This window comes from Diplotaxodon limnothrissa, linkage group LG2, assembly GCF_057381915.1.
Source record: "Diplotaxodon limnothrissa isolate DT_005_m linkage group LG2, D_limnothrissa_male_GT1.1, whole genome shotgun sequence".
NCBI lineage: Eukaryota > Metazoa > Chordata > Actinopteri > Cichliformes > Cichlidae > Diplotaxodon > Diplotaxodon limnothrissa.
The window spans coordinates 25,529,460-25,542,078 of NC_140597.1; positions in this window are offsets into that span (position 1 = coordinate 25,529,460).

Here is a 12,619-nt window from a genome sequence, read left to right on the forward strand (position 1 = left end):
TCATTCCTGTTCAAAGCCGTGACACACTGTAGGATATCAAACCTTTCTTCAGATATCAAATGTACCAGCCTCTATTGAACAAGTCCTTGGCTTGTGAATTTTGCTACACATCCACATAAAGTTCACTCAGGGTCTACACAAATGAGACTGTCTCTGGGGAAGATGATTGGCTGGAGATTGCAGTGGCAAGGTCTCCCACTGAGGGACGAATGTACAATGGGGCCCTAAGGGGCCTGCTGAAGAAGGGCGTTTAGCCTCCAAGTGCCCCCCTGTGGTAACTCTATCTCAGGGGTGGTGGGGGGCCCTCAGCTGGGGCTAAGTGGAGGTGTGTAAGTCACTGTTCCTCCCCTCCGGCTGTACCACCTCCCCGAGCTGGGAAATAGAATTGGTGACTGATGGTTTAGGTTCTTTTTCTGCTTCTTCAGTTTTGCTGGGTGGGAGTACTTTGTGTCGTGTGTTTGAGATAACCTTGAAGAGCTCGGCGACAGATAAAAGTGACACCTAGGTGGGGGATTTATCACTCACTGAGATGCCCTAATGATGTTAAACCATTACATGTAGGTAGAGTTGGTGCTTCTCAGACATAAGGTCACTAGTTAGTTTACAGCTATCTTTGCCTTTCCACGTTTAAATACAGGCATTTAAAGTTAGTACAGCTAAGCAAAATACAAGAAATCACAGAGAAATCACCTCTATTGTCCGTGGTTATATTAAAAACTCTGCTATAGCTGTTATAAAACTGTTACATCATCTTATGAGATCCTAAAATGGAATGGAAATGGCAAGACTGAAAGGGATGACAGCTGTAAATGTTTGCCTCACCACATTCCTCATGTGGAAACTTCCTTTTGTCAAGCTCAGCTCAGATCTCTGAGGTGGAAGATGGAAGATGATGCACAATTCAAGATGTAGTGATGTAAAGCATAGCACCGCTGGACTTAATTGGTTGTCAGGAGAGGGGTTTGACTGAGAAGTGAAAAGGGTGGATTTAGGGGGATTTCTTGAGCATTCATTTTTGGACAATTTTAAAATTAGGGGATAATTTGTGGAGATGGCCACTTCCTGTTCCAACAGATGAGTGAGTTTGGTGTGGAAGAACTTGACTGGCCAGACACCTGTCATCAACTCAGTGGAATACCTATGGGATGAAATAGAGTGGAGACTTCTAGTCACGCGTTCCCGTCCAGCATCAGTGTCTGACCCCACAAATGTGCTTCTGGAAGAATGGTCAAAAATTCCCATAAACACTCCTAAACCTTGTAGAAAGCCTTCCTAGAATACAGGGAGTGCAGAATTATTAGGCAAATGAGTATTTTGTCCACATCATCCTCTTCATGCATGTTGTCTTACTCCAAGCTGTATAGGCTCGAAAACCTACTACCAATTAAGCATATTAGGTGATGTGCATCTCTGTAATGAGAAGGGGTGTGGTCTAATGACATCAACATCCTATATCAGGTGTGCATAATTATTAGGCAACGTCCTTTCCTTTGGCAAAATGGGTCAAAAGAAGGACTTGACAGGCTCAGAAAAGTCAAAAATAGTGAGATATCTTGCAGAGGGATGCAGCAGTCTCAAAATTGCAAAGCTTCTGAAGCGTGATCATCGAACAATCAAGCGTTTCATTCAAAATAGTCAACAGGGTCGCAAGAAGCGTGTGGAAAAACCAAGGTGCAAAATAACTGCCCATGAACTGAGAAAAGTCAAGCGTGCAGCTGCCAAGATGCCACTTGCCACCAGTTTGGCCATATTTCAGAGCTGCAACATCACTGGAGTGCCCAAAAGCACAAGGTGTGCAATACTCAGAGACATGGCCAAGGTAAGAAAGGCTGAAAGACGACCACCACTGAACAAGACACACAAGCTGAAACGTCAAGACTGGGCCAAGAAATATCTCAAGACTGATTTTTCTAAGGTTTTATGGACTGATGAAATGAGAGTGAGTCTTGATGGGCCAGATGGATGGGCCCGTGGCTGGATTGGTAAAGGGCAGAGAGCTCCAATCCGACTCAGACGCCAGCAAGGTGGAGGTGGAGTACTGGTTTGGGCTGGTATCATCAAAGATGAGCTTGAGAACCTGTGGTCCATCATCAAATGTGAGATTTACAAGGAGGGAAAACAGTACACCTCTCTGAACAGTGTCTGGGAGGCTGTGGTTGCTGCTGCACGCAATGTTGATGGTGAACAGATCAAAACACTGACAGAATCCATGGATGGCAGGCTTTTGAGTGTCCTTGCAAAGAAAGGTGGCTATATTGGTCGCTGATTTGTTTTTGTTTTGTTTTTGAATGTCAGAAATGTATATTTGTGAATGTGGAGATGTTATATTGGTTTCACTGGTAAAAATAAATAATTGAAATGGGTATATATTTGTTTTTTGTTAAGTTGCCTAATAATTATGCACAGTAATAGTCACCTGCACACACAGATATCCCCCTAAAATAGCTAAAACTAAAAACAAACTAAAAACTACTTCCAAAAACATTCAGCTTTGATATTAATGACTTTTTTGGGTTCATTGAGAACATGGTTGTTGTTCAATAATAAAATTATTCCTCAAAAATACAACTTGCCCAATAATTCTGCACTCCCTGTAGTTGAAGCTGTTATAGCTGCAAAGGATGGGCCGACATAACCTTTCATTAAAAAAAAAAAAAAAAGGAAAAAAACGAACAGGATGCCACTTAAATTCATATATGTGTAAGGCAGATGAGTGAATACGTTTGGAAATATAGTGTATATGCAAAAATGTATTTGGGCATTAACCGTAACAGCAGTGGCGGTAAGGCTAAGCATATAATAGCTTTCAGACTGGTAGTGTGAGCGGGCAAGGGAACAAAATAGTGCACAGAGCATTTAAGTACATTCCCATGATCACCTGGAAATGTGTGGCAGTTGAGTGTATGCTGACCTCTGGTATTGAAACTAGTACTAGAGCTTTGATTCAAGTACATAATGTGACCAGCTTGATGTAATTATTTATTTCCTATGGTGATTGAAAAAAAATCGTAATTCTCGCTCATAGAAGTTTTAAGGACTTGGCTGTATTTTCAGCATTTACTTCCAAATGAAGAGCAGTGCATGCCAATCAAACTATAATGTGTAGATGTTAACAGGTGAAGAGTGTAAGCAAATGACAATAAGAATTTACATAAACCTAAACAGCAACAGCAGCCCACAAAGACAAACATGGATCCATTCTCTGAAATAATGACAGTTGCAGAGGAGTTGCACACACAAACGCTGGGACATTTGAGCTCCTGCCCTGTGCTGCCAGCCCTTTCTGTTTTCTTAACCTGTCCTTTGTAAACATATGACATAAACAATACTCAGTACTGTACAGGATAAATGAGGGTTAATTGAAAATTAAAATAACTTACAATATTTAAGGTGGAAAAAAATGATATAAATAACTGACTGATGCTGACAAGCTGTCTTTAAATGTGCAATTAAGTTTGCATTTGCATTTTTGCACTCTCTGACTGCGTGGTAATATTTCAGTCAGGTGGCGGTGTGCAAATTATCCAAACTAATTGGGACATCATGCACAAACTGACTCCATCATCTCTGTCTGTTGTTTTTCTCTCCGCAGCAGGTCAGACTCACACACGGGCGACATGCTGCTACTTGTGTCTCGTGGAGCGCCCACATCGTCGGACACTTTCCACACTTGCCCACACACCACGACTGCATGCGTGCACTGTCTTCTCATCACAGTGTGTGCTTGTGAGTTCATAATAATCTAATAATCGCCTGTAAGCAATGGAAATAAAGAACAATCTGTTAGATTTCTGGAAATTCTGGACAAGTTGCCATGCAGGACTTTAGACGGTCAATTGCAAACTATTCCAATATCCAAATATTTGCTCAGACTAATGATCACCTAATTCTTTCTGTTTTCAGACAAAGTGCCTAACGGAGTTGACTTTTGCATTTTAAATTAGACTGGCTTGCTTTTTATAAGCTAATGTTGGTTGGTTATTGCTTACATTTGGTTTGCAGCATTTCTAAGTTTTTTAATTTCATACCAGTGACAACCAGATGAGTCTAGGGCAAATGCTATTGCTACCTGTGTGTCACCAGTAACAGCAGGGAAGAGACAAGATAGTGCTCCTCAGGGAATTCGAATGAGTATAGCTGACTGTGACAAAGAGAGTTGCAGAAGGGGGCCGAGCATGTGTGGTTCAGCAGAATTCTAAAAAACACAATTGCTTAGCATTGCATGGTTTTAATTGGGAATTGATGCCATGAGCAAAATTTCAAATTAAAATCTAAAATTATAAAACAGAAACTGAAAAAAGAGCACTTGTTAAGTAAGAGGCCCAAAGGACGGATGCTTGAGCGCCACCTTTCGTCTTTCTGTCCACTTGCCTGACCTTAACTGTTCAAATAGAGTCGGAGGCATCTTCCTTGGGGGGCTCAACCCGGGGTAGCGGTCACGTCCGGTTGGGGGCTCTGTTGGCTCTCAGGTGACTGTTTCCTCGCGGCTGCGTGCAGCGGGGCTAGGGGAGGGTCTGTGCTGACGGACGTGGGTTACTGACCTGGCAACCTGGCTGCCCCTGGGTGGGTCCGGGATGGGCGTGAGGTTTTGGGGGCGCTCCGTCTCTGGGCTGGGGCCCGGGCCGGGCCTCGGGGGCTTGGGTCCTGGTTGGTGTGTTGCCGGGGTTGTGGGCGGGTGGGTGCATGGGGGCCCGGCCCTGGAGCAGGGTGCCGCCGGTGCGTCGAGCCGCCTGGGGGGCTCTTCAACTGGTGGGGGGGATGGTCACATCTTGCAGGAGCTTTCTTCTCTTCAGGAACTCTCTGCAGGAGGGGGAGATACAGGAGAGGTGGAGGAAGATCTCAGCCTGGGCGTTTACCGTCTTATGTAGTCTGGAAGATGTGTGGATGGTGGGGTGGGTGCAGTTTTCTCTGTGGTGGGGTTGGGTGGACTGTCCAGGGCTCTGTGGAGCCGGAGGGCGCTACTGCACTGGGCCCCGGTCTGATGGGCCTGGGCCCCCCTTCCCTGGCGGGTCGCGAAGGGTGGGAGTGCCTACTGGGGTCAGCGGGGGAGCTGGCCCCAGGGAGGGGTTACCTGCCCCTCCCTTCCTTCCCTCCCCATCTCCAACTGCCTCCCTCTTCCCGCTCCTCCACAACCACCCACACATGCAGGGCCTTGGAGTGGGGGTATGTCACCAGGGTGCAGAGGAGGCTACCCCCCCCCCCCCCCTGTCCCCTTCTGGCTGCCTCTGCCTCAATTTTATCCCACAACTTAGACATTCACATTATTCACACTCTCATTACACATACATATAGGATCTTGGGGGTGGGCACAATCACGGAGTCCAATTTACCATCAGGGTGTATACCTCACCCCTGACGTCGTTGCCCACCTCTCAATTTTAAATACACTTAGTCATTGAGGGCTAGCAGGAGGGACTATGCGCTTACCTGCTGCTCCTTGGCAGGTAGCTCCATGCCCTCCTGGGTTTTAATTGCACCTTAGAACACATATGCATCAACACACATTTACACTCAATGTCACTTACCCATTATATTGTATATTGTATAGCTTTCTTGTTATATGTAAAATTGTATTTATTTAAATTTTTACTTTTTAATTATTTTACTTGCATTTTTTAAATCACTTTTATATTTAAATATATTTAAATGTTCATTTGCTATTTATCTAGGGATTGAAGAGTAACGCAATTTCTATTCTCCGTATGTCCTGTACATGTGGAAGAATCGACAAATAAAGTTGACTTTGACTTTGACTTTGACTTTGAACACTACAATGAGCGGGTGGAGGGAGGTTTGGAGTCTTCTCCCACCCCCATTCTCTGCGGCCTGCTGGAGCGGGAGGGCTAGTAGGAGGAGTTGGCCGTCCGACTGCGGTCTGGGTTGTGGGGCCTCCCTGCTGCTGCGGAGTCGGGGTGGTCTGCCTCTCCCCACCGCAGGGAAAAGGGTAACACCACCTGGGTCTGGGTGCAATTCCCCCCTCCAGGGGCAAGGGTACCTAGACCCGGTTTGTAGAGTACGCTTGGGGAGTGTGATTGTGTGTACAGCGTCTCTTTATGTCTGTCTCCACGTTGGTTGAGTGTGGAGTAAGTGCATATGAGAGCATGAGGGTGGGAATGGATGTTTGTGTCTGTGTGTGCCTGTATGTCTGTGTCTATATGTCAGGTTGGGTATCAGACGCCACCTCTCTGGGGACACCTCAGGCCCTCCAAGGTTTGGAGGCCTATCTCCACCCACCACCACTTCCCCTGCCGGTGGCGGACTCCCTCAGGTGTCGGTGTGTTGGTGGTTCTTTGTGTCTGGGGGTGGGCGTCCGGGTACACACCGGCTCACTCCTTGGCGGCCGCTTGTCGGGGCCTGGGGCTCGCTCGGGCCCCTTTGGAGGTGGGGTGCCCCCGGCCTCTCGGCCTGGGGCTCGGTCACTCAGGCACAGCTGGGGGCCGGCGGAGCTCACGGGCGCGTCACTGCAACTCCCCCTGACTTCTGCTCCGCGGCTGCTGGGCGAGCCCTCATCTGGGACTCTCCTCAGCTCTTACTGGAACAGTGGCGCGGCTGCCCCTCTGTTGGTCTTCCATGGTCTCTTGTGTTCTGGGGGCCTCTGGATGTCTGGAGTTTTGATCTCCTCCATACCCGCTTCACACCCTGGAGGACGGGGCTGTGGCCCCCCCACACTCCCTAGCAGATCATTACATGGAGAAACCTTTGGAATGCAAGCATGCTGATCCACACAGGTATGCACACATGGGTATTCACAGACGCGGACTAAAGCTTTCTTGGCTGCTGCCTCAAAGCACACTGTGCGCTGTCTATCTTGCGTGCTGCACAATATCGTTTATTATTTAGTAAATATTGATATCTATGACTAGCTAGTTTATTGTGATGGTGCTTTGTTTTCTCTATTATTATGTTGCTCTTTGTTGTTTGCTGTCTCCTCTGTTTGTTTTTTTTGTTTGTTTTTTTTTTTTTCTCCATACAGGTGACCCAGGAGTTCTTTTTTTTTTTCTCTCTCTTCCCCCCCCTTCTCACCGTCTCTTCTCCCCTTTGGTTTTCTTTCTTTCTCTCCCCCTCTTTCTCTCATTCATTCCCCCTGTCCTATTTATTAAAAAAAAAAAAAAAAAAAAAAAAAAAAATGGCAAAGGATGAACTGAAGCTCTGCCATCACGTAATGTCGCATACTGCTGTTTCTGATGTCATTTAAAAAAAACAAAAAAAAAACAAAAAAAAAAAAACAAATAGAGTCAAATGACACTTCTTCATACCTGAAACTGGATATTGGGCTATTTTATGTGGCAGGCAATGTATAGGGGAAAATTTGTTTAAATAATTTACCTTCCTGTTATACTGAAAGGGGGAAAAAGCAGCGGATCCCCTAAGGCTCTTTTCATTGGGTACAGACATCCTGACTCCCAGCAAAGCTTACATAACACTGCGCTCCACCCGTGATCATCACAACTGTATCTTTCAACCTGTGCAGCACTGCATTTGCCTCACAGTAAAACAGGTTCGACTCCATGGCTAAACGAATGTTTCATCAGCGGGAGAGTGAAACTTTCTCTAATGCACTCTGACATGGCTATATATGAACACCATGCTCCATCTCCTTCTTACAAATAATGCATGTGAACTCACGAACGTCACAGATTCGCAGTTTATTTGCATTGCCACACCACAATGGCTGTGGAGGCTCTGACAGCGTATAGCAAGTTCAGTTTGTTTATGGGAAAGGGGATCGTTCAACTGAAAAATAACAACGGCAGAGTATGCTTAATAAAACCAGTGTGCAAACCCACTATTGTAATGCAGCCTGTATGAACAACACATTTCATTTTAATGGTTTTGTCTGCCTTACATGTCTAAAACAGCGATTTTGATCGATAACAGTATGTTGCATCATACATAAGGTTTCCTCAAAAATCAATCCAAACATTTCTGCCAGCGTGTGTGAGTACAATAATTCAGTCTCATTTAGCACAGAGAAAGATGAGATAGCACACTAGGATAGCTGTTGATTACATGAATTGATTTCCTGTTTGGAGCCCCTAATGACATTATGAATCAAGTACAAGTTACTACAAAGTATTTAACAACTAATGTTGTTTGATGTTTGTCAGTGGTGTGTATTGGCCAGAGGACAAAACACAGGAAGCTGTGATGGATTTGATGCCTGTCTGAAGTGTGGATAAATCTGGAACAGAGTGGGATGAAGATAACAAGGTAAGGCAATAGACTGGCATTGTGCCGCTTCATCTCTCTGTCTTTTTCGAGTCTTTCTCTGTCTTTACTGTATCATTCTCTTTCACCCTTCTTATCTCGCCATCTATCTTTTTGTCAGCTTTCGCCCTCTTTTACAATGCCAGCACATCTGTTCAGTCCTTTAACACCTCTGCTGTGCAGTGAATGATGTTGCCTTAAACCCCCGAAACATCAGAGATGCCAAAAAGCAGGGCAATAAAATAGAATCTCTCTCTTAAGAGCATTCCAAAGGTTATTAGCTATTGCCCACAGATAGGTGTTAACATCATTTTTCATTGTGGGAAACATTCCCCCTTCCAAGGAGAAGTGTAACTTTGTAAAACACATAAGTGATACACCCCACACAGCCCTCCTTCACTAACTTGTCTCAGGCACTGACTGATTTACTGTAATTCACTTTATTTTGTTTGTGCAGAGTATAAAACACAGTTGTGGATCAGAGTACAATTGCACTGAAGGTTATTTTCAAGAACAGCAAACTACACTTTTACAATCAGTCTCAATTCAGCAGTGTAATAAAAAAGGAAAAATGGCATGGAGGTCGTTTTGCTGATGTGAAAGAGACTCTTAACGGCATAATTTAATCTTGTTTTAGATGCTCTTCTTCTCTCTTTTTTCCCCTTTCTCTGATTAAATGTGATTAGGCTGCACAACACCTTTGCCATTTCTTAATGCAAATCTTCCTTTCAGCCCAATTAGTCTGTCTTCTAGAGCGCGCACTTCTATCTAAGCTGTCACTCGGCGGGGCTTAGCCTTCGCAAACTGTGTTTTTGCTTTAGGGCCCAATAAGGACGTGCCTCTTTCGGCTACTGACTGCCAGACAAGCATGAAGAATTTCTAAATTATGACAAGAAATCTGTGACTGAAGAGTGACAAATGCAGTGAAACTGTCACAGAAAAATATTTGGGTTATCCAAGTTTTAAAAGTTAATGGCGGTGCCATTTAGTAGTCTGTTTTCTGAACTGTGAACTATAGCGGCTCCACCAAACTTTTCCAAGGTTCTAAATATCAAGAAGTATCTCTAAATGACAAAGTTTAAAATTCAATGCATGCTTGCTTAAAATCAGACGCGATCATTCTATAACTGTCAAGAGTATTTGTAGTAACAAATACATATATATATGTATATAAATCGATGTGATGAGAAGGGAAAATGTGACCCCCATTCACAAAGATACAGTACTGTGTAAAAGTCTCGAGCCACTCCTAATTCCTTCATGGGGAAATGGGAACTAGCAATTGACTGAAACATCTGCAAACATACATAGATATACAGTAAATAATACTGTAAACAATCCAAAAGTGCTTTAAAGTCAGTTTTTTGGTATGACCACCTTTATTCTTCAGAACAGCCTGAAACTTTCTTGTCATTTTTTGAAGTAGTCTTCAGGAAAAGTTCCCCAGGCTTCTTGAAGGACAATCAAAGCTCTTGTTTAGATGTTGGCTGCCTTTACTTCTGTTATCTCTCAAAATGCTCTTACATTTCTTTTGTATCGGGAGGCCGAACCATGACCGCTGGTGTTTCACTGTGTGTTTTTCTATCCAGGTATGATTTTAATGTATTGGCTGAGTGGGATTGGGAATGTTTTCCACCATGGTTTTTCATGATGGAACAAATCATATTGCATATTGATTGAACCACAAACTTCCAAATTGGATTCATTACTCCAGAAGACGTATTGCCACTAATTTTCAGTCGAGTTCTTGTGTAATTTGACCTCAGCTTTGTCTCCCTTTCCTTCAGAATGGCTTATTGCCATTTCTGCAAGTGTTCAGTGAACAGGATGGATCAATTGAAAGGCCAGCTGCATCTCTCAGCTCCTGTGTCAGGTCTTTGCTGAATTTCTTTTGCTATTTTTTAAGGACATGACATTCAGATAACTGTTCAACCACTGTAAATAGTTGTCCATCCACTTATTTCTTTGTCCTCCACTTGTCCAGTTTCCTCACTGCACACCATGACGAGTTATACCAAGTTTTCTAAAATAGCTAATAGCTCTTTAGCAATCACCTTGTTGATGCAAAAACAAACAAAAATTCCTTTGAAAAAGTGAAAGGACTGGACTGAAAATTAGTGGAAAAACAGCTAATGTCCACACAGAGGCTTTGAAAGACCTTCAGAAGGCCTGAAGAACTATTGCTCCAGACCACTTAAATATACAAAGACGTCTGGCCTCTTCAAAATAAAATACGAATAAATGAAAAGTGGCTCAAGGAATGGCATTCACCCCATTTCAACTAAGCTTATTAATAGGGACTTTGTGCATTCATTGGGAACAACCTAACTGTGGTTGATAACAGTTGTTGATTTATAATATCTCTAAAGCCTAATAGTGATATTTTGGAACCACTGAGACACCTAAACATCAAGAGCAAATACTTTTAGGATTACTTTTTCTGTTATCTAGCAATAACTTTTGGATTACCCAACAAAAGGAATCACATTACCCTGCAACACTTTTGCATTACATTACAGTAAATGATTCAGTATCCTGCACTACAACAGACCACTGCTGACTGTGAGAGACAGAGCACCTTTTACTGTGTAATCATCAATGGTGTACTAGTACTGTGAGGCGACACCAACAGGACTCCTAAACAGATAACAAACAGACAGTTTGAGCTGCATATAACTAAATATACTTTGGATGCATTTAGTTTTTGATTAAATCACAGTTATTGATGATCATTCTGAAAAGTTTGTGCTGTAAATTCTGGTTTCACGGTGGTGTATTTGCTTAAAGCTGGCATTTCCATCATGACTGCTTTTCCTCACAGTGACCTTGTCAGCGCCTTGTCTGTCTGTCAGCTAGCTCTGCTAAAAAGGCTAAAGCAATCTGGCAGCCTCCCCTGTATAAAAGCGGGGTGGGAGGGGGTTGAAACAAGGGTGGAGGAAGGATGCGAGAGATGTGACCTTTCTACTTCCAGTGAAGTGTTTTTAGCTAAACAGCCTTTCAGAAATGAGCAAAATGACAGGTTGGCAAGTGTTGCACCTCAGAGAGAGATGGAGAGAGAGAGCATGCATGATTTTCCTCAAGATTTATTAGTCTTTTCTCTGATTAGACAGATTTTCAGTTTTCTGTTTAAATTGAAAATGCAAAGTTCATGTTTTTGAAACACCATGTTTCAGAGATTGGAAGCGCTTTTATTTAAAGAGTAAAAGGTGGAAAGCAACTTGAAAGCCAAAGACATGAGACCTCCACACACAATCATTCATTTATTGAAGTCTTTTAAAGTAATATGTGATTTCACTCATTTACAACCAGCTATTATATAGCACCATGTCCTTCTGAGGGAAACACAATGCATACTGATGCTGTCCTAGCTCCCCAAGGTCAACGCCGCAGAGCCTGCGTCTAATGTCACAGCTTTAGTGACGTTAAAGCGGGTATTCAAAATGCACTGAGATCTCCATCTGTGGGTGGTGGAGGGTAATGAGAAAGGCTGAGGAGAGGTCACTTATATGACCAGCATTGGCAGCGATGACTTTACTGAGATGCAGTCATGAAGTCAAAAACACACAATCTTTCTCGCTCTCTCTATCTCACACACACACACACACACACACACACACACACACACACACACACACACACAGGGTGGGTGCTCTCTCAACCAGAAAGGAGACTGAGATTGGAAATAAAGACCATCCTCTGTGTCTGAGGACTGTGAATAGGAGCAGTAATGTTTTCAATTTGAGCCCCAAGAGCAATAATGAAGCTCATTCTACACCACCTAGATACTGTAGTACTGTTCGCCTTAAAGCCTTAGGATTCTATCATCCTTCACCCTCTCAATTCCTCTCTTTTTGCCGTCTGTGTGCTGTTCATGAAGGGATTAATTCGTGGAATAAGGACTCTTTGGTAAAAAGAAGAAGAAAAAAGACTGAGAGACAGAATTGTGGAGAGAAGAGAAAGAGGATAAATAGATGAAGAGGTGTGGGGTAGATGAATAGGTCGGTGTTTGACAGCGGGCGTTATTTCAAATTCCGGCCTCTCGCATTTGAATGACATCTGCTTGAATCTGTTTCATTCATTCATGCAGTATAAGAATTCAATTTCATGGCATGGAGTCTTGAGGCACGTTTCCTGTATATCTCTACGTGCTAGCGTGCCACGGAGCGAGAGTCATTCTTCCTCTGCTGGAAAAGAAAGGGTAAATTCATTTGTGTCATGAAATGCAATCCAGGTTATTGTCTCTGCCCAGCTTCCAAGTATCCCATGAAAGACTTTTAATCATGCACCGGGGAAATAATGTTGTGAGATCTAACTGCTGAGCCAAAGGCAATTGTGAAATATTCAGATCTGAAATAAAAAAAAGAAAAAAAGACATGATTACCTTTGTTTACTGGAATATATTGATATAATA